Source organism: Capra hircus, chromosome 24, assembly GCF_001704415.2.
Source record: "Capra hircus breed San Clemente chromosome 24, ASM170441v1, whole genome shotgun sequence".
NCBI lineage: Eukaryota > Metazoa > Chordata > Mammalia > Artiodactyla > Bovidae > Capra > Capra hircus.
The window spans coordinates 37,614,936-37,635,624 of record NC_030831.1 but is presented as its reverse complement, the minus strand read 5'-3'; positions in this window follow the sequence as shown (position 1 = coordinate 37,635,624).

Sequence of the window (20,689 nt, the reverse complement as noted above, 5' to 3'; positions counted from 1 at the left end):
AGAGAAGCAAATGTAAATGACACTATAAGGAACTTCTGTGTCTACCCACAGAGGATTGGTGTCATGGAAATCATTCTCCCACCATAAACCACTGGAAAATCTGACACAATATATGCAGGACGAAAAAACTGGGGCATTGGCTAGCGAACTTGCAGGGGTGTGATGCCCCAGAGAAGGAAAACAGTAATGAGAGACTGGTGAGGGTTCCAACTTGTTGTGCGGACAGTGGATGGTGTTCAGGCTGCAGGCCAGCCAGGGGGACCCAAAGAGAATGTCAGACTCACTGAGTTGAAGTTCAAGGAGGCTGAGGTGGCTGGGATTCATGGGAAGGGGCATTGGAGGAAAAGAGTCTAACAGAGAGAAGCATGGGCTGCAGCAGATGGGTCTCTGACTGAGTGCCGCTCTGAGGGTTCTGGGGAGAGCTCAGGAGGTGGCAGGACCAGCAGTCATGGGGGCCCATGCAGACTGCGGAAGGTTCTCCTTCCCACCAGCTGGAAGGAAAGACTTTATAATACACAGGGCGTGGATAGAGGCCTCGGAAGTTTCTCACCTTACTGTGTGTGTGTGTGTGTATGTGCACGCGCGCACTCAGTCGCTAAGTGCAAAAATTCTCCTTCCCACCAGCTGGAAGGGAAAGACTTTATAATACACGGGGCGTGGATAGAGGCCTCAGAAGTTTCTCACCTTACTGTGTGTGTGTGTGTGTGTGTGTGTGCACGCGTGCACTCAGTCACAAAGTCGTCACCGACTGTTTGCGACTCTATAGGCTGTAGCCCGCCACGCTCCTCTATCCATAGAATTTCCCAGGCAACAATACTGGAGTGGGTTGCCATTTCCTCCTGCAAGGGATCTTCCTGACCCAGGGATTGAACCTGCGTCTCCTGCCTTGGCAGGTAGATTCTTTACTGCTGCACCACCAGTGAAGCCCTTCTCACCTTAGTAGTGGGGCTAAATTAACTTTAAACTAAAAGCTGCCCGAGACCCACCCTAACAAAGCTTGAAAGTAAGCCTCAAGAGGATCAAATATCTACGGTGACCTAATGGTGTGTCAGGACAAAGTGCAACACACTCTAAATGAATGAATTACCAACTGTGAAATTCATAACAGTTGGAATCCAGTCAAAGTGAACAAGTGTGCAAAGAAGAAAATATGACTAACAACCAAGAGAAAAGTACATTAAAGATAAATAAGTCCTGGAGATGTAAGGTACAGCATGGTGACTGTAGTTAATAACTGTTGTTTAGACACTAAGTTGTGTCCAACTCTTTGTGACCCAGTGGACTGTAGCCTGCCAGGCTCCTCTGTCCATGGGATTTTACAGGCAAGACTACTGGAGTGGATTGCCATTTCCTTCCTGACCCTGGGATCAAACCCTCATCTCCTGCTTGCCAGGAGGTTCTTTAGCACTCAGCCACTTGTAGTTAATAATACCATATTGCTTGCTTGCAAGTTCCTAAGAGAGTAGATGGTAAAAGACTTCATCATAAGAAAAGAAATTTGTAACTGTGTGAGGTGATAGAGGTTAGCTAAACAGGATGGTAAGCATTTTACAGTGTATACATATGTCCAGCCATGTTGCATATCTAAAAGTAATACAGCGTTATATGTCCATTATATCTCAGTAAAACTGGGGAAATACTTTATACACAAATATTATGGAAGTATCAAGAATAATTCATTATTAAGTTAATACCATTTGATCAGATAATGAAAATTCAGAATAATTTTTAGTCCTTTTTAAGCACAATATAATCCCAACAGGAAATGTAATCATAATTTTAATGAAAGATGTTTAAGTAGCTTTTGAAATATGATGAGCTATGTGTATATATGTAATTTGTTGGTAACTTATAGGCATGTAAGTCGAAATGGCATTGCTATAGTTTATGATCATTAATTTAAGTTAGCAGATGTCTACAATCTAATAACATGATACACAAGGGAAAAAAGGAAAAGCATATTAATCAAAACAAAGCCAGAAATGACAGAGGGGATAGAGTTAGCAGACATGGACCTTAAAACATCTGTTATAACTGTATTTTCAAGAAGTTAGAGGAAAGATTGAATTAGTTAAATAGAGACTTGAAAGAATACCAAGGCATAGCATAATGAATTTGCTGAAAAGCATTGGTAAAGAGAAAAATCTTACAAGCTGCCAGAGGAAAAAAGACAGATTACATAAGAGGAACAAAAATGAGAGCAACACAAGAATTCTCTTGAGAAGCCATAGAAGCCAGAGGACTGTGGAGCAAGACCTTCAATGTGCCTGTGCCACGTGAAAAGCAAAACCTCTCAACCTAGTCTTCTCTACCTACTGAAAATATTAGTCAAAATTAAGGCGAAGTAAAGACTTTATCCTCGAAACTAAAGCTGAGATACCCACTGGCAGGAGATTTTCACTACAAGAAATATTCAAGGACGTTCTTCGGTCAGAAGGCAAATGGCATCAGATGGAAATTTAGATCAACAAAGAATGAAAGGTAGCAGAAGTGGGCAAATATGAAGCATATTCTCCTCATTTTTAATTTCTTCTAGCTCCTAATGCACCTGGCCTGGTACCCAGCATGTGTGCTCCCTCCCTGCAGACCTGGGCATCCCTAGGGTAGCCAGGCTTCAGCGTCAGTCCCGTCAGAGGCTCTGCTTGGGGACAAGTGCAGGCCCACCAGGATAACGTGCCATCCCTTCATCCCTCTAGTCACAGGAAGTCCAACCCTACTCAGGGCTGGACCACTCAGGAGGCTCTTGTAGGGGTCTGCATGAGAATAGTGGCCGACAAGGATGCTCTTCCCAGAAAGACTTTTTGGAGGTAAATGGGTAGAGCTTTGGTGAAATTGCTCAGGAGGACACACCTTCCTACCTTCAGCCTTGAACACCTGGTGGATGGTGTGTCCGCTGAAAGACAGAAGGAGTGATGTGCGTGGCGGGGCGGGGCGGGGGAGAAGGGGGTTGCATTATGGCAGACCTGTGAGTTTACTGAAAGCTCAGGTGGGGTAAGAAAGTATTGCTTTTAGAAAATATCAGCTGCAGAAAGACTTGACTCCAAGAGGAGGAAATGGTATGAGAAAGATGACCCAGAAACAACAGAGGATGATGTTTAAACAATTACTGGGGTTGAATTCTTACAACCTATAGAAGAGAAAGTGGGAGTTAAAGTCCTGGGAACACTGAATTCTTGTACTGTACGTTAAAAGACAAAAGCTTTCCCATCTTTGTGATGCATCAGTAAATCTCCATTAGGAAAGCAAATCTTCTACAGTAGAAGAATTAAGCTCCAGTTCTCTCAGGCATAGAATCAGGAATTTTCTTTACTGTTTTGGCATTAGGGGAACACTTCCAGGTACTATGTAGCATTTCTGTTACAAACTAACATTGCATTGTTATTAGCTCAAACTGTATGTTCTCATTACTTCTAAGTATCCACTACTATGGAGTGAAAAGAAAAGGTTTATGGATTAATAGTACCACTGGCACCATCTCAAAGTGTTTATTATGTTCTACTCTGCGGCCCTGCTCCATTACCCACTTTAAGACATTTAGATAAAATCCACAGATTTTATGGAAGATTACATGCTTGAAACACAATGACTGTTACATCATGTCTTCAGATGTTTGCCTTTCGGCCTCTGGCTGAGGGCTTTTGAGATGAAATTATGTAAGGAAAGTCTTAGGTGATTTAATATGCTTCTGAAGTATCCACTGATATATATGTATACTGCTGCTGCTGCTAAGTCGCTTCAGTCGTGTCTGACTCTGTGCGACCCCGTAGATGGCAGCCCACCAGGCTCCGCCGTCCCTGGGATTCTCCAGGCAACAACACTGGAGTAAGTTGCCATTTCCTTCTCCAATGCATGAAAGTGAAAGGTGAAAGTGAATTCGCTCAGTCATGTCGACTCTTAGCAACCCCATGGACTGCAGCCCACCAGGCTCCTCCGTCCATGGGATTTTTCAGGCAAGAGTACTGGAGTGGGGTGCCATTGCCTTCTCCGGATATATATGTATATTAAAATCTAAAAAAACTTACATGAAAGTTTCCAAAATGACCTAGCTCATAGTTATGAAGATCTAAGTGACTTTTTCACATTATTTCTTCACATATTTTGTTGTAGTCTAGTGTCAAGTAGGGATAATAACACAGTACTTGTTACAAAGGTCATACACATGCTGGGGGCACCGAGAGACCGTCCACACCCCCGGCTGTTCCATTTAAGGGCACATTTCTTCATTCTGGAAAAGGCAGAGAGCAACACACAACCAAGTTGCCTCTGAAACACTTGGTTTTGTTTTAACTTAAGCAAAGAAGGATGTTTATTGGTTCACATAACCGCAAGGTCCAGGGAATATTCAGGCACAGTGGGACCCAGGGACACAAACATTCTCATAAGAACTCAAGTCTCTCCATCGTTTGTCTTCACTTTCCTCTGTACTGCCTTCATTCTCTGGCTCATTTTGGTGTGGTGGGCCCTCCTGGTTTAAGCTTTTCATCCTATAATGCTAGGCAACTTCAGTAAAGAGTTTCTGAGCTTCTCCTCCACAGTTCAGTAAAACTCTTAAGGTTTAGTAACACCGGATCAACTTGGAAAAAAACAACAACAAACCAAACACTTTGGCAACAAAATACACCCACTTTGAATAAATCATGAAGGTAACTTTCCCCTCCCCTGATCTCAAGTTCCCATGGTTTCCCCCTCCCTCTCTGAACCTATTTTAAAAAGAACAGAGGGCATAACCTATAGGATCGGAACTTCAGCCTTAAACAGGGTCACTAGTGCCCATGACATCACAGGAAAGCCGCCTACCTGCCTGGACCTGGTTCTGAGCTGGGTGAGGAGGTGGACCTACTGAGACCACATCACTGGGACAGGTCAGGGGAAAGAGCTTCCTTTCAGAGACCAGGAGTCCCATCCCAAAACCTCAGTATTTTTTTTTTTTCTTTTAGTTTGTTGCCCCGGTGTTTTCTTACATAGATTCTGTTTTTTCCTTTTTAAATTTAGTTATCTTTAATAGAAGGATAATTGCTTTACAATATTGCGTTGGTTTCTGCCATACATCAACACGAATCAGCCATAGGTATACATATGTCCCCTCCCTCTGGAGCCTCCCTCCTTCCCCTTCCCACCCCTCTAGGTTGTTACAGAGCCCTGGTTTTAGCCTGGAAGCATATACACTACCCTATGGAAAACTGATAGCCAATGAAAATTTGCTATAGATTATATTCTGAATGTTCCCTGGTTGATCTCAGTTGTCCAAACCCAGCTCCCCAGGAGCTGCCCACAGAAGCATCTGCACGCAGGCCTCCAGTCCAGCCCCCTTCCCCTCCTCTCCACTCCTACAGCTTCCTGGTCCCCTGCTGCAGCCAGACCTCAGGACCCCACCCTGCTCTCAGGCTGCTGTCAGCATACGCCCCGTGCAGTCTCCATTCCCCAGAACATCAAACGAAAAGTGCCCTTCGTCACACACCCTAAACCAGGAGCCACATTGCCAAGACTTTTTTTAAAATTTCGTTGATCAGAAAACTATGCAGAGGAAGGACAGATCAATCCATTGCTGGGACAGTCTCAGGAGGAAGTTTCAGCCGTGCAGGCATAAAGATAAAGAATGATGAAAATGAGAAAAAAAAAAAAAATTGTCTCAAAACTGGAAGAGAAGGTAATCACCTTCTTATAGTAATGAAAATGCAAGACATCACCTTTTCTGCTCATTCATTCATCAGACATGTATAGCAGGGATCTGGGTCAGGTCTTACTCTCCAACAGGCCAGACTGACTGTCAAACTCTGAAACTCCTCCCTTCTTGCCAGATTCATGTCAGTGTAAACGGAAAATCACAAGCAGCTTTGACCTCTGCATGGGCACTTCTGGAAGTCACGGGATGGGTGTGAGAGTGGGAATGGGGGAGTGGAGGCGTGGGTGAGAACTGGGTTTTTTCCATCTCAGTGGATAGAGGGTAAAGCAAGATGGGAGCTGTGTGGGTGGCAGGGAGGGGAGGGGAGAAAGGGCAGAAAGAAGGGAATTCTTGCTAGTTTCTATGCATAACTTCGTATCTATAAAGAATTGGACTATTTTGTGTAAACATTTTTCATTGGGCTTTTTCTTAATTTTACATCTCAGGCTTTTAACATTACTTTTTTTTCATATCTAGGCCACATTATGGTTGTTAATTTCCCAAAAAATTGCAGTGCTCTCCTAATGCTGTATTAAAGGAGGTCACTGCCTTAAAATATGAGGCATCAAAGAAAGATAAAAGCTGTAAGCAAAAATATAATGATAAACCACTTAGTTTGAGTAATAGAAAATATTTATTTGTGCTTTAAGATAGCCTCATGCTAAAGTCACTCTATCTTATAAAATAGAGAACTTGGATGTCCCCAGTTCTGCTGGATTCTGAGTCAATGACATTTGAACAATGTTTATGAAGTGGGAGCAGATTGATCACCAGCAGAGCCGAGAGGCAGAGCCACTCTAAGACAAAACCCCCCAAAAAGGGAAAAGTTTATCACCATAAGGCTGAAGTAAGTGTTCAGTGCTCTGTTGACAGATAATTTAAAACCAAATAAATCAAGACATTAGGAGAAGTTAAAAAAAAAATGAACACATTACTTGAAATGCTTATTGTGTGGTCAGTTGCTCAGTCATGTCTGACTCTTTGCGATCTCATGGACTGTAGCCCACCAGGCTCCTCTGTCCATGGGATTTCCCAGGCAAGAATACTGGAGTGAGCTGCCATTTCCTTTTCTGGGGAATCATCCCGACCCAGGATCGAACCCATGTCTCTTGCGTCTCCTGCCTTGGCAGGTGGATTCTTTACCACTGAGCCACCTGGGAAGCCTGAAATGCTTTTTACAACAGTATATTATAGTGATATAGTTGTATCTTATTGTATTATTTGTATATTACATATTATTTAGAGATAGAGTTGTATGTTTTTATTGTATTATACTTAAACATCAAGTTATACACAAGATAAAAATTAGGAGACTTGAACTGTCAGAAAATTGCATAAAGACCTTAAAATAGTAAGACATTTAGAACCGCCCCTCATTTCTATGGCAGTCACAGCTACGGAAATGCAATGCATTCCTTGTCAACACAGGAAGTTTGTTACAAAGACATCATTCAAAACAAAAGTCAAACTCTGGAAACTCCTTTTAAAATGAACTGAAAGGGAAAAAAAGTGTTTATGTCTGCAGACTTTAAGGTATTTTATGCGCAAATTAGGTAAATCACTCCAAAAAAAAAATCCAATAATAATTCAATTCACTTCTGCTGTGGGCCACTTGATGAGCCCTTGAGAATTCCACATCACAACAGCTTGATCTTCTCTCTTACAAAAGGTATCCTTCATCCTATACAAAGGTACACGTGAATTTAATGCCTTTTGCATGCAGGCTTTCAAAATGCTCACCTTGAATAGGCAGCAAAAGTTCTGCTAGGCAGGTAAGGTCTTAAGATGAGTCGACTATTGACTAGAGGTTTGGGGAGAACGTCTCAATACTTGACTTCCTGTGTGAAATACAAGTCAGTCTGGCTGTTATTGTTGTTACTCATCTGTTCCTTCAGCAAGAATTCATTGAGCAATGACTGTGAGGACACAAAGCTGAGCCAGGTGGAGGTTCCCCCTCAGGGTGCTTGCTTCTAACTGATGCAATGTTGGGAATGTGAAGAGCCACCATACAAGCCACAAGTCCATGAGAAAAGCGCACGTAACACTACTATCCAAGTTCCAAGGAGTGATATAATGCCTGCTGAAGAGTGAGATGAGTGTAAGGGAGATGGTGAGAACCAGCAGTCAGGAGAGACTTTGTAGAAGCAGAAGCGTCTTGTCTGAGTTTTGATGAGTGGGTGGGTTTGAGCCATTTTGAGGCTGATTAGAAGTCACTCAGCATGGTGAAGATATCCCAGACGCAGACAAGACTGCACAGAAGTGAGCTGGAATACACGATCCCAGAGAAAGAAGGTGTCCAGCAGAATTCATCCTGCCCTTCCTACAGGCTGACTTTATCCCCTAACATTTATTTGTTGAAGTCTGAAGCCCCAGGACCTCAGAATGTAAGTGCATTTGGAGAGAGGGTCTTTAAAGAGGCAATTAAGTTAAAATGAGTTCATTAGGGTGAATCTTCATCCAATATAACTGGTGTTCTTTCAAGAAGAGATTAGGACACAGACAGGTACAGAGGGAAGACCATCCAAACCACATGAAGGGGCCTTCCCTGGTGGTCCAGTGGCTAAGACTCTCAGTGTAAGAGGTCTCGGTTTGATCCCTGGTCAAGGAACTAGAACCCACATGCTGCAAGTTAAGATTCCTCATCCCACAGTGAATATCTTGAGAGTCCCTTGGACAGTAAGGAGATCAAACCAGTCAGTCCTAAAGGAATGCAACCCTAATATTCATTGCAAGGACTGATGGTGAAGCTGAAGCTCCAATAATTCAGCCACCTGATGCGAAGAGCCTACTCTAGAAAAGACGCTGATGCTGGGAAGGATTGAAGACAGAAGGAGAAGAGAGGGACAGAGGATGACACGGTTGGTTGGCATCCTTGACTCAGTGGACATGAGTTGAGCAAGCTCCGGGAGACAGTGAAGGACAGGGAAGCCTAGCATGCCGCAGTCCATGGCGTCACAAAGAGTCGGACACATCTGAGCCACTGAACCACAGCAATAAGCATGTAAGGAAAATCCTATTACTCGACTTCTCCAGATGACCAAACTGAAGCACCAGGAGAGATTTTTGCCCAAGGCCACATAACTAGTAAGTGATTGAGCTGGGTTTGAGTGTAGGCATTTAGGCTTCAAAATCTGTTTTTAATTGTTAACTACATTCAGCTGCCTCTCAGGTTAAATGTGGATGGAGATATTTTCACTGTCTTCAAGGCATGCCAGAAGCCTTATCTTTCCCTCAACACTGCTGGGGCACAGGTGGCCGAGGGCTGGCACCTTTGCGTTCCAGTAGGTTGACCTGCTGCAGGAAGACAACCTCCCTCATACCACTCCCCAGACATACCACCCTCCAGACACTCACACTCCAGACACACAGAAATGTTGAAGAAAATGCAACAGAAATATGTTTAGTACATTTAAAGCATGGAAGGAGTGAGAGCAATCTCTGGAATATATAATCCTTGAAGACAGAGACTTTATGCTCTTCATTCCCGATTCTCTAGGATTTAGAATGGTTAGAATGGTACTTGGAACACTCGATAAATATCTGTTGAATGAAAAAAATTGTAGGGGCTGGAAATGAACAGAAAACTCAAAGCCAAAGTAGTATGCAAGAGTGAAACTGAATGGATAAAGAAGGTACTGGAACTTGACACAAGCTTTCAGAGTTGGGAGGCAGGGTTTTGATGTGTGTACATCAGATGTTCATAGATCAAACATATGATGTTAACACATATCAAAAGATGAAGCCACTAACCTTTGTAAGAAGGACTCCCTGTATGAGGCCAACTAGTCATCCCAACTGCTAAACAGAGACTAGAACACTCCAGCTGGGCAACCAGTCTGGAGGAGCCACAGGAGACTGACCTGTTCTTGTTGTAATTTGTCCACAAAACCCAAGGAAGGTGGACTCCTATAGAAACCAATACCCACCGCGTGCCTTCCTCTGTAGTCCAGTCACTAAGATCACACTCCCAGTGCAGGGGACCCAGGTTTGATCCCTGGTCAGGAAGCTAGACTGCACATACCACAGCTAAAGATCCTGCCTACCACAAACTAAAGAATGTCCTGAATGCCAAAACGAAGATCAAAAACCCTGTGTGCTGCGCTAAGACACTGTGCAGCCAAATAAATAAATAATTTTAAAAACCAAAAACAATATCCACCACAGAGGAGCTTGTGGGTGAAAATTACAAACCACTCAGGAAATAATGACCCCAGGGAAGAATCACAAAAGAGGTAATCTGCATCTAAGAACTAGAGGCAATAGAAAAATGTGAAAGAATCTTTAAACTAGTTATGTTTGAAATATTGAAAGAGGTAAAGGAAGAAATATTAATACAGTCTATGAAGCAGGAACAGGATATGATAGAAAAAAGAACAAATGTATTTGGTAAAGGATATATAGAAATCCTATGCATGGTAATTGGCTTTCCCTAGTGGCTCAGACGGTAAAGCATCTGCTCCAATATGGGAGACCTGGGTTTGACTCCCGCATCGGAAAGATCCCCTGGAGAAGAGAATAGCAACTCATTCCAGTATTCTTGCCTGAGGAATTCCATGGACAGAGGAGCCTGGTGGGCTACAGTCCATGGGGTCACAAAGAGTGGAACATGACTGAGCAACACACACTCACACACATATGATAACTACTAATTGAAATTTTAAAAAAAAGCCTCAATAGACACTTTAATCAGTTGCCTAAAAAGAGAATTAATGAAGTGGAAAATAGATTGGAAGAAATACTTCATAATTCAGACTAGAGATATCATAAAGAAAACCTTGAAAATTACTTAAGAGACCCAGAGACTTAAATGAGAAATACCAAATAAGTCAAACTGGAGTTCCAGACAAGACAGTAAAAAGAACAGAAAATATCATTACTGAAAAAAAGGATGAAAGTATTTTCCATAACTAAAGATATGTGATGAAGTTCCCTGTATCATGAGCAAAATCAGTAAAAAATAAATCCACACGTAGACCCCTCAGAATGAAATGCAGAATATCAAAGACAAAAGCGAAATATTAGGGCTACGTCCGTGGATGATACCAGGCTGTTGAGAAAACCGCAGTAGGGGAGAGAGCAGGTAAGTGGCCAGTCCATGCCTCATTCTTGTCTGCTTTCCACAAATTTTCATTCCAACGGGCAAAGAGGACCCTGTTTTGGCAGGGGAATCAGAACTCCACCTGTCAACAGTGGGAGGTGGATAGATTGAGAAGAAGACAGTTCTATTAACATTTTATTACAGTCTCAGAAGCTCTCAAAAATAGCCTTTGAAAGGATTGACTCTGAATAATGTTAGTATATTATTTGCGATTCAATTCACATTGAATTTTAATCCTATCAGTTTTTCATGGATGGAGGAGCCTGGTAGGCTGCAGTCCATGAGGTCGCTAACAGTCGGACACGACTGAGCGACTTCCCTTTCACTTTTCACTTTCATGCATTGGAGAAGGAAATGGCAACCTACTCCAGTGTTCTTGCCTGGAGAATCCCAGGGATGGCGGAGCCCAGTGGGCTGCCATCTGGCAGCCAGAGTCGGACACGACTGAAGCGACTTAGCAGCAGCAGCAGCAGTTTTTGATAGCTGCCCAGGCATAGTCTTTATCAAATGTGATTAAAGCATGAATCAATCACTGAACAAGTTTCACAGAGCAGCATCACTTTTGTTTATTCAAAAACATGTTATTGATTATCTACTAAGAGTAAGATATTTTGTTAGGCATTTTAGAGTTAAGAATTATGAAAGAAAGAAAAGGAAAAAAAATTGAGCCATAAAGACATACAACAGGACATGAATAATGGGTTTGAACCAGTTGAGTTTACATGATCCATGCAGAGTTCAGCAAGCCCAGTAGCCCTGGGGCAGGTTGGCACTTAACATGTGTGAATAACAGGAAGTAGGTCAGTGTGCCTGGAACATAGTAATTGAGGAGAAGGGTGGAATAAGGTCAGCAGGGAAACAGGGATCAGATCACAAGGAGCTGTGCAGAGTGGGATAAGGAGATTGGGCTTATTCTAAACCCGATGTGAACCCACTGGAAGATTTGAAGCAAAAACAGAGCTAATTAATTTAAAAAAAAAAAACAAACGATCGCTGTGGGTGCTTAGTGGAAAATGGATTGAGGAGGGACAAAAAATGGAAGAAGAGAAAGGAGTTAAATTGTTCTCCCACCAACTCAAGAGAGAATTGATGACTAGAGTTAGCAGCAGAAATGGAGAGAGGCAGGCAGATCTGAGACATAATTCAAGCACAAAGTTTTGTTGATGCAGCGGATGTACTGAATGAATGAAGGAAACAGAAAAATCAAGGATAAGGTCAAGACTGTTGCCTGGGCACTGGAAGGGTGGTGGTATGACTTCTTGAAATAGGAAAAAATGCGGAAAACAGGGAAACCAAGCATCCCATAGGGGGCATGTTAATTTTGAGATACCAATTAGACCCCCATGAATCTGAGCAAACTCCAGCAGATAGATAGCAAAGGACAGGGAAGCCTCCCATGCCGCAATCCATGGGGTCGCAAAGAGTCGGACACAACTCAGCAACCGAATCACAGACTGATATGCCAGGTAAGAAGACAGGCAAAGTCTGTGGTTCAGGAGAGAGGTCCTAGGAGAGAAGGATATGTAGAGTCGTTGGACTATAAGTGCTACCAATAGCCGTGGGCTTCCAAGAGAGAACCATCTGTGCAAAGAAGGAAGAGAGGAAGAGAGAATCCTGGTACACACTTGCATTTAAGTTCCAGGAGAGGAAGAGGAGCCAGCAAAGGCAACCAGGAAGGAGCGACTTGGGAGGTAGGAGTGGGACCAGGGAGCCTCAGAGAGGCAAAAGGAAAGAGTGATCATCTGTATCAGATGTGCGGAAAGTTGCCATGAGCTTAGCTTTAGCAACAGAAGCCTTGGAGTCAGTTAGAGAGGGAAGGGAAGTGAAAGAGTGGAAACACGGAGTACAGATGATTATGTCAAGTAGTTGTTCTGCATGGGGAGTGAACAAATGAGATGGTAGCCGAAGGGGACATGGAGTAAAGGGGGAGTTGTCTAGAGAGATAGGTCAGCAATTGAAGGATGCTGATGAGGCTGATTGAGGAGGGAGGGAGGAAGTGATGGTGCAGGCCGGAGCCTGCGAGTAGATAAGACAGAATAACATCTACACGGGCGGGGATGGGAGAGGGACCCAAACCCTTGACCTTAATAGGACAGAAGGCAGAAACTGAGCATGGAGGTAGGTAGTTAATGCTGAACTGTTGAGAGTTTCCATCTAATTGTTTCCATCTTCTTTGTGAACTGTGAAGCTCACAGTTTCAACAGAAATCATCCGTTGAAAGTGAAGATACAGGAGGAAGACGGACGATTGGATTTGTGACTGAAGAGAGAAAATGGTAGGATATAAATATCTCAGCAGAAAATGTGTTAGGGTTTCCAGAAGGTGTCAAGGGCCCACTTGAAATATGGGTCACGTATGTAAGGTGACACTTGTCAGCACAGCTGGGCAACTTCTGCAGTGCTCAGTGGCACAAGTTTAGGTATGATGGAGCAGCTTTGCCCGGTGCATCAGGGGAGGGAGAATGGAGATGGAGGGGAGGGTGTTCACAGGAAGCATTTAGGGTTAGACTATGGAGCCCAAGCCTGGGCAAGAAGATGAGACAAACGTTTGCAAAATGATGTTCACTGGACAACTGGTCCCAGTGAAATAGAAACGTCTGGAATTGAAGCATTTTTAGTAAACAGGCCAGAGGACAACACATCATTCAGAGAATGGAATGCTTAAATTCAGGATTTCAGAGACCATTTTTCCCCCTAGCCTCACAGAATAGTTAACAATCTATGGAATGAGATCCCAAAATTAAGAAAGGCTTGTTGTCCTCACCTTACCCAGAAAGTATCCCCTTGTCTAAAATTATGCAATTAAGGAACCTTTATTCCAATATCAAGGGACTTCCTGTTAAAATGCAAACCCTATGGGAAAGATGAGCTGTTCCAAGCCAGGCAGGAACACCTCATCCTCTCCTCTCTTCATAAGTATCTAGTGAGCAGCTCTCAGCCAAGGGCCCTGAGCAGCCCACCTACCAAGGCACTGGGCAGGGGGTAGTTAGAGGGCAAGATGTTTTTTTTCTTTTCAGATTCTGACACAGAAAGAAAGCCACAAAGTTACTGATATTTCAAAACTAAAGCCACTCATTATCAGTCTCAACACCAAACACGTATTTAGCATGTCTGTGAACTGTGAGCTATTTAGCAGATATGACAGGGCTACACAGGGAATAATACTTTATTGTGTTCCAGGCACTGGAGAAATTTGGATAAAAGGCTCCGTCTCAGTCCTGCGGTTGTTTACTGTCCTGCAGAGATGCTCGCAGTCTAACAGAAATAAACAGGTGCAATTACCGAAGGCCTGGACCATTGTACCATGAGGTAGGAACATGACTCAGGCAATAGGGAAACCAGAAGCGCTCACCCTGGAAAATGACACAGTATTAAACAGAGTTTTCAGAAGATAAAGGGATGGACTGCAAGGAGAAAAAAATAGCAAAACGGTTTGTAAGTGGAAGTGAATTTCAAAACAACCAGAGTAAAGAGAAGAGAATGAGCATCGTTTGAGTCTCACTGTGCCGCGTGTTATATTGGGGGTGATGATCTGGGCTCTATTGCTAGGTCTGCCGGCCTCCCGGGCCTCTGTGCTTGCCCGGACACCATGTGCCTCCAGATCCAGAACCACAGGAGTAGAGAAGGAATGGGGAAGAGGGCCCAGATGTGAGGACACTCGCCAGGATGTGAGGACACTCGCCAGGATGCGAATCAGAGAGTGACCTGGACGAAGAGGGTGGTGTGTTGATCTGAGACGTGCAAGACAGGTGGCCTGGAGTTTGGGGAAGAAATAAGGCATTTGATTTTTGGATGTGCTGAAGTAGAAGGACCGCTTGCACCCCAGAGTGGAAACTGAGGGCTCCGAGGGTGGAGCGTGATCGGAGCTGAGCTGACAGCAAAGACTGTGGGCCCAGGATTTCCCTGGCCGTCCAGTGGCTAAAATTGGTCCGGGAACTACGATCCCATATGCCTGGCAGCCAAAAAACAAACAGACAAACAAACAAAAACTGTGGAGCCCAGCCGGGCTGGCAAGTTCCTTGAGGGCAGGAACTGCTTCTGCTGCCTCGTGGTGTCTCCCAACTCCAGGCCCAAAGGAGTTCCAAATGAATTTTCTTTACAAATTTCATTATAAATGAATGAATGGAGTATAAGGCAATAGGCATGTCTTGATACTTTATTATGATTATCTGTCAGTGGCAGATTCAGGGAAGAGAGGGCATTACCTGCACAGACTTTCTCTTGGTTTATTCCCCCCCCACCCCGCCCCGGTGTTGTTGGCCCTTCTGTCTCTCCTTTTGTGAATTTATTAGTTAACTCTCCTCTTTGCACCCAGTGCTGTCTTGCACAGAGGAGGCATCTGATGGGTGTTTACAGAACTGAATGCAGACCAACCTCCACGATGGGTACATTGCTGTTGTTGTGTATCTGTTGAGAACATGAGGGCTTCTGAATATAGGAATTGCTGCTCTGCCTCCTGACACCGTCCCTCCTGTGGCCACATCGTGGGATCCTCTTGCTCATTTTATAGCGGCCCGAGCAGCTCAGCACAGCCGCTTTAGCCTCCATTCCTTCCACCCTAAGCCAGCTTTGAAATAAGCACCGTGCCCCTCCATTCCTGCCAAGAGCCCTTGGCACTGACCTCAGCCCGGCCTGGCATTTCCGCCCTCCCTCCTCACGATGGAGCCTGTGCCCTCTCTGGATCCCTTCCTGGATGCTCAGATCGCCTTTCTAGATCTTGGCTGCCTTCCACCAGGATTTGGTCTCTGCTCAGATAGGTCTTGAGTAAACACTTCTCTCTGTTTAAACCGAGTCTGGGCGTCCCCATCCTCATGGCTCATGCACCTCAGCCAGCAGAAGCTAAGCCAGACCTGTGGGTAATCCCCTTCACCTTTTAAATCTGTTATTCTGGAATCCATGGTCTACTTTCTCACAATGGAGGTCCTTTCAAGAGGTAGTTTAGGGCAGGAGACAGTCTGGGTGAAGCTGCCAGCCCTGGGCCAGCCAGGCCAGGGAAGCCAGAACAGAAACCCTGCTACATTATACAGACATTTCAAAACCTCTCAGTAAATCTTTATCTCTGAAGGACTGTGTCACAACTTCCTTCCTTTTCTAAGCAGGAATCCCTGCTGTTACAATATAAGTCAGCACAGAACATACTTTATAGAGGCAGTCATCAGACTGGACCGAAAATCTCAACCCATCACCCCTGACTGGAACAGAAGGTGACCTAGGGGGTTTCATACATCAGGTTCCACCTTAGCTTATTAACTCCTGCAGTGTAGGCCGGGCCTCATCACATCTTGAAACTGAATCTCTTCAGATGAGTTTTACTACAGACACTCAGAAGATGGCTCAGTGATAAAGAACCCGCCTGCCAATGCAGCAGATGCGAATTTGGTCCCTGGGATAGGAAGATCCCCTGGAGGAGGGCGTGGCAACACACTCTAGTGTTCTTGCCTGGGAAATCCCATTTCAGAGGAGCCTGGTGGGCTAGTCCATGGAGTCACAAGGAGTCAGACACAGCTGAGGGACCGAGCTCGCACACAAGCACATATAATCAGAAGTTCTTTGGTGCTGGAAGTTTGACTGATAAATGCCAGTTGGCACAAAAATAAGTCCTTTGTGTGTGCACACAGGTCTTGCTCCCCTGGTGACTGTGTTGTCTCTTGTTGTAGGGCAGCAGGTGGGCTGAGCAGATGCAGCGGCAGCATCGCACAAAGCTAGAAGACGGGGTTCAACCCACCACTTGCTGACCGAGCGATCCCCCACCTCAGCCCCCGGGATGTGGGGATCAGGGCATCACACTGTCTCCCACATGGAGACTTCGTGAGTTGATTCATTTAGAAACTGCCCAGGAAACCGCTCGTACCTAGCAGGTGAGTCTTCAGGAACCTGCCTTCCCGGGTTCCTTCATTACTTCCGGCCTTGTTTTTCCCCAGAGCAGCTTTCCAAAAGGCAGATAAGAACGTATTATAAAAGCGGGAATGACCTCTGCCCTCTGCAGAATGGAAATTATCTGAGGGATACGGAATCGGGAATCCATTTTTGTAAAATTTTCCTCATGTAGTTTGCCCAAGTGCCTAAACCTTTCACTGACACTATTTTGTTTTTGTATGAAATACGTTTTTAAGTACCTCCTAGTTAGGGTGCAATGGCACCCCACTCCAGCACTCTTACCTGGAAAATCCCATGGGTGGAGGAGCCTGGTAGGCTGTAGTCCATGGGGTCACTAAAAGTCGGACACGACTGAGCGACTTCACTTTCACTTTTCACTTTCCTGCATTGGAGAAGGAAATGGCAGCCCACTCCAGCGTTCTTGCCTGGAGAATCCCAGGGACGGGGGAGCCTGTTGGGCTGTCGTCTGTGGGGTCGCACAGAGTCGGACACGACTGACGCGACTTAGTAGCAGCAGCAGCAGCAGCAGCAGCGGTTAGGGTGTACGAGAAGTAATGTCAGCCTGTGGGGTGGTTCAGGGTCAGGCTATTGTCCCCATTTCATAGATGAGTCAACTAAGACACAAGGAGGTGAAGAGCTTCGCTCAAGGTCACGTGACAAGTGTGGCCGGGAAGTGGGGAACGCAGGTCTCTCAACACCTGGCCCACTTTCTTTTTCTCCCTGGCTGCACTGAGGTACTGGTCTTCCAAAGTTAAGGGCCCGTCTCTGTTAGATGAATCTGTGACTTGCTCTTGAGTATTAGGAGAACAACATCCTTGAGTGGGTTGATGGGTGGAAATGTCAGCTGCCCAAACCCCTTGGATTTCCTCTCTTTTTTCTCCCTTAGGAAAACTCAGCTGCCCAGATCTTCCCAGAAAGCCTAGCCCTGTTTCTTCAGCACCATCCCTAGAGATGGAGTGGAAGCTTTGCCTCAGAAAGAACAGAGGGTCAGTGGGAGGGGAGGAAGCAGAAGACAAGCATCAGGGCGTGAGTCTGCTTCTTGAGGAGGTTTTTGTAGTTTCATGGAGACAGATGGCAGCTGTCTATAGTCCCCCTTCCTCCGTCATTTCGATTTGTTGTGACAACTGGAGTTACATTTTGGGCAAATAAATATATAGGATCATATTTTTCACTCTGAGTATTGGAATAAGGAAAGCAATGGGATGCCTCGCATATTTCTCCATTCACTTTAAACAAGAAAACTTCCTGCAAAGCGAGTTTTAGTCTGTTCTCCTGGGTTGCGATGGGGAGGCAGGTGGGGGGAAGAACGTTGTGACCCATTTCTCTGATGGCAACAGCTTCTAGCATCAAGTCACTCATCACTCAGCCAGGGTGAGTCGATCAAACAAGGGGACCACCCTTACTCTTCGTTGACGGCCACCTCTTGTGAATTCCACCCACAGCCCCCTCACCAGTTGCCTTCCCCTGGTCCCTCGGGCAGTCTTGTCTTCCCTTAAGGCCTCCCATCCCAAGAACCAGCCCGTGTATGGACATTCCCATCCTGAACCCCGTTTCCTCCCTGTCCTCCAAGCAGAACGATGGGACTCCTGGTAGAAAACTCTAATTCCTTTTGAAAAACACACTTAATTTTTTCATTAAATTTCATTAGAGTGTAGTTGCTTTAAAAGTTGTGTTAGTTCCTGCTGCACAGCAAAGTGAATCTGCTATACGTATACATACATCCCCACTTTTTAAGATTTCCTTCCCATTTAGGTCACCACAGAGCATGGAGTAAACGTCCCTGTGCTGTACAGTAGGTTCTCATTAGTGGTCTGTTTTATACATAGTGGTGTGTGTATGTCAGTCCCAGTCTCCCAGTTCATCCCACTCCTCCTTCCCCCCCTTGGTGTCCACGTGTTTGTTCTCTGCGTCTGAGTCTCTATTTCTGCTTTGCAAATAGGCTCATCTGTACCACTTTTATAGATTCCTCATATATGCATTGATATGCAATATCTGGTTTTCTCTTTCTGACTTACTTCATCCTGTATGATAGTGTCTAGGTCCATCCATGTCTCTGCAAATGGCACAGTTTCGCAACTTTCCATGGCCCAGTGACATTCCACTGTATATATGAAGCACATCTTTATCCATTCTTCTGTTGATGTGTGTGAAAAACACACTTTATTTTAACAAAAGGCCCCGGTGCTAAATCTGAGGTCCCCACTAGGGACATGCTTTAGGGGAGCAGGGTCTCCCAGGATCCCGCATTTCCCAGAAGAGCCAACTGATTGCCGGTAAAGGGTGGTGAGGATCCTGCCCAAATAATCTGACATACAGATCATCTCGCTTCACCAGCTGTCAAGAAAGAAATCTTTCCCTGTGACTCAGACTAGAACCTCCAGGAAAAAGCAAAAACAAAATCAGTGCACAACTTGGGTGACTGAAATTCAATGAAGCAAGAACTAAGTGGCAAAGGTCTGCAGGGAAACTTGGCACAAGATGAAGAGTGAGAAAGAGATCTGTGAGGATAGGTAACAAAAGGAAGCGCCATGGAAATGGGCAGACAGGCACAACGTGGAAGGAAACCTCGGACAAAGAATGTCAGGCGCAATTAGGAGCAAGAAGGAACTAAAGCAAAATGCTTCCGAATGGTTGCTCTGTGGTGTGATGAGCATAATTGAACTTGACCAGACTCTCTGTTCTGATTTACATAATGCAATGGGGAGATGCCCAGTCTAGTTAATGCTTACCTTTGAAAAGCCCTATGCTTTTTTGTCTTATTTGAAATTCAGACTTGATGGGTTCTTTCCTTTTTGTGATGCCAGTTTATTTCTTTATAGTATTTCAAGACATTAAAAACAGACAGACTGAGATTTCCCTGGCAGTCAAGTGGTTAAGACTTCGCTTTCCAATGCAGGGAGTGTGGGTTTGATCCCTGGTCAGGGAGCTAAGACCCTATATGACTTTCTGCCCCCCCCCAAAATAAATAAATAAAATAAAGCAGAAACAATACTGCAACAGATTAAATAAAAACTTTTAAAATGGCCCACATTAAAAAAAAATCTTGAAAAAACAGACAAGACTATTGTCTCCTAAGAAATTAAAAATTATGGGACTTTTCTGGTGGTCCAGTGATTAAGAATCCACCTGTCAATGGGTTCCACCTCTGGTTCAGAAAGATTCCACATACCACAGAGCAACTGGGCCAGCTAGTCACAATTACTGAGGCCCATGCAATGAGAAAAGCCATTTTAATGAGAAGCCTACACACCTCAACCAGAGGAGAGCCCCTGATCACTGCAACTAGAGAAAGCCCGAGCATAACAACGAAGACCAAAAAATAAAATAAAAATTAAAAATAATCTTTATGGCTGAAAGATGGAAGATGTTAGCAATGCCCCTTTTTCACCTTGGGCTTCCCTGGTGACTTAAATGGTAAAGAATCTGCCTGCAATGCAGGAGATCTAGGTTCAATCCCTGGGTCAGGAAGATTCCCCAGAGAAGGGAATGGCAACCCATCCAGTATTCTTGCCTGGAGAATTCCATGGAGAGAGGGGCCTGGTGGGCTACAGTGGGGTCACAAAGAGTCAAACACAACTGAGTGACTAACACTCTGTTGACTCTTTTGCCTTAAGAAGGTTTAAAAAGATTCTCATGTGTACACCTTTTTCTTGATTTCTTCTATTTACAATGATTAACACAGATATTACAAGTTTTCTATTTCTGGATTCCTAATGACTGAGCTGACATTGTTTTCCTGCTTTATAACATTTTAGTGGATCAGGGCAGAAAACTATGTAACGGAAAAACTTAACTTTTTGAAGATAATATAATATATAAAGTCGACCTTATGAAGGTCCATTTCTTATCTGTGCTCATTGGACTTATCTATTGTAGCTGCTGACATTGTATCTATTGGCAGGCTTGGGAACCTGCCATCCTGGGGCCAATTACCACCTGCTATGTATGTAACCCAAATCCATTTGCTTAATATTTGGAGTATCAGTTTTCCAGCTGTAATACAGAGGTAATAATAATGCCTACCCCTAAGAGTTGTTGTGAGGATGGAGTTAA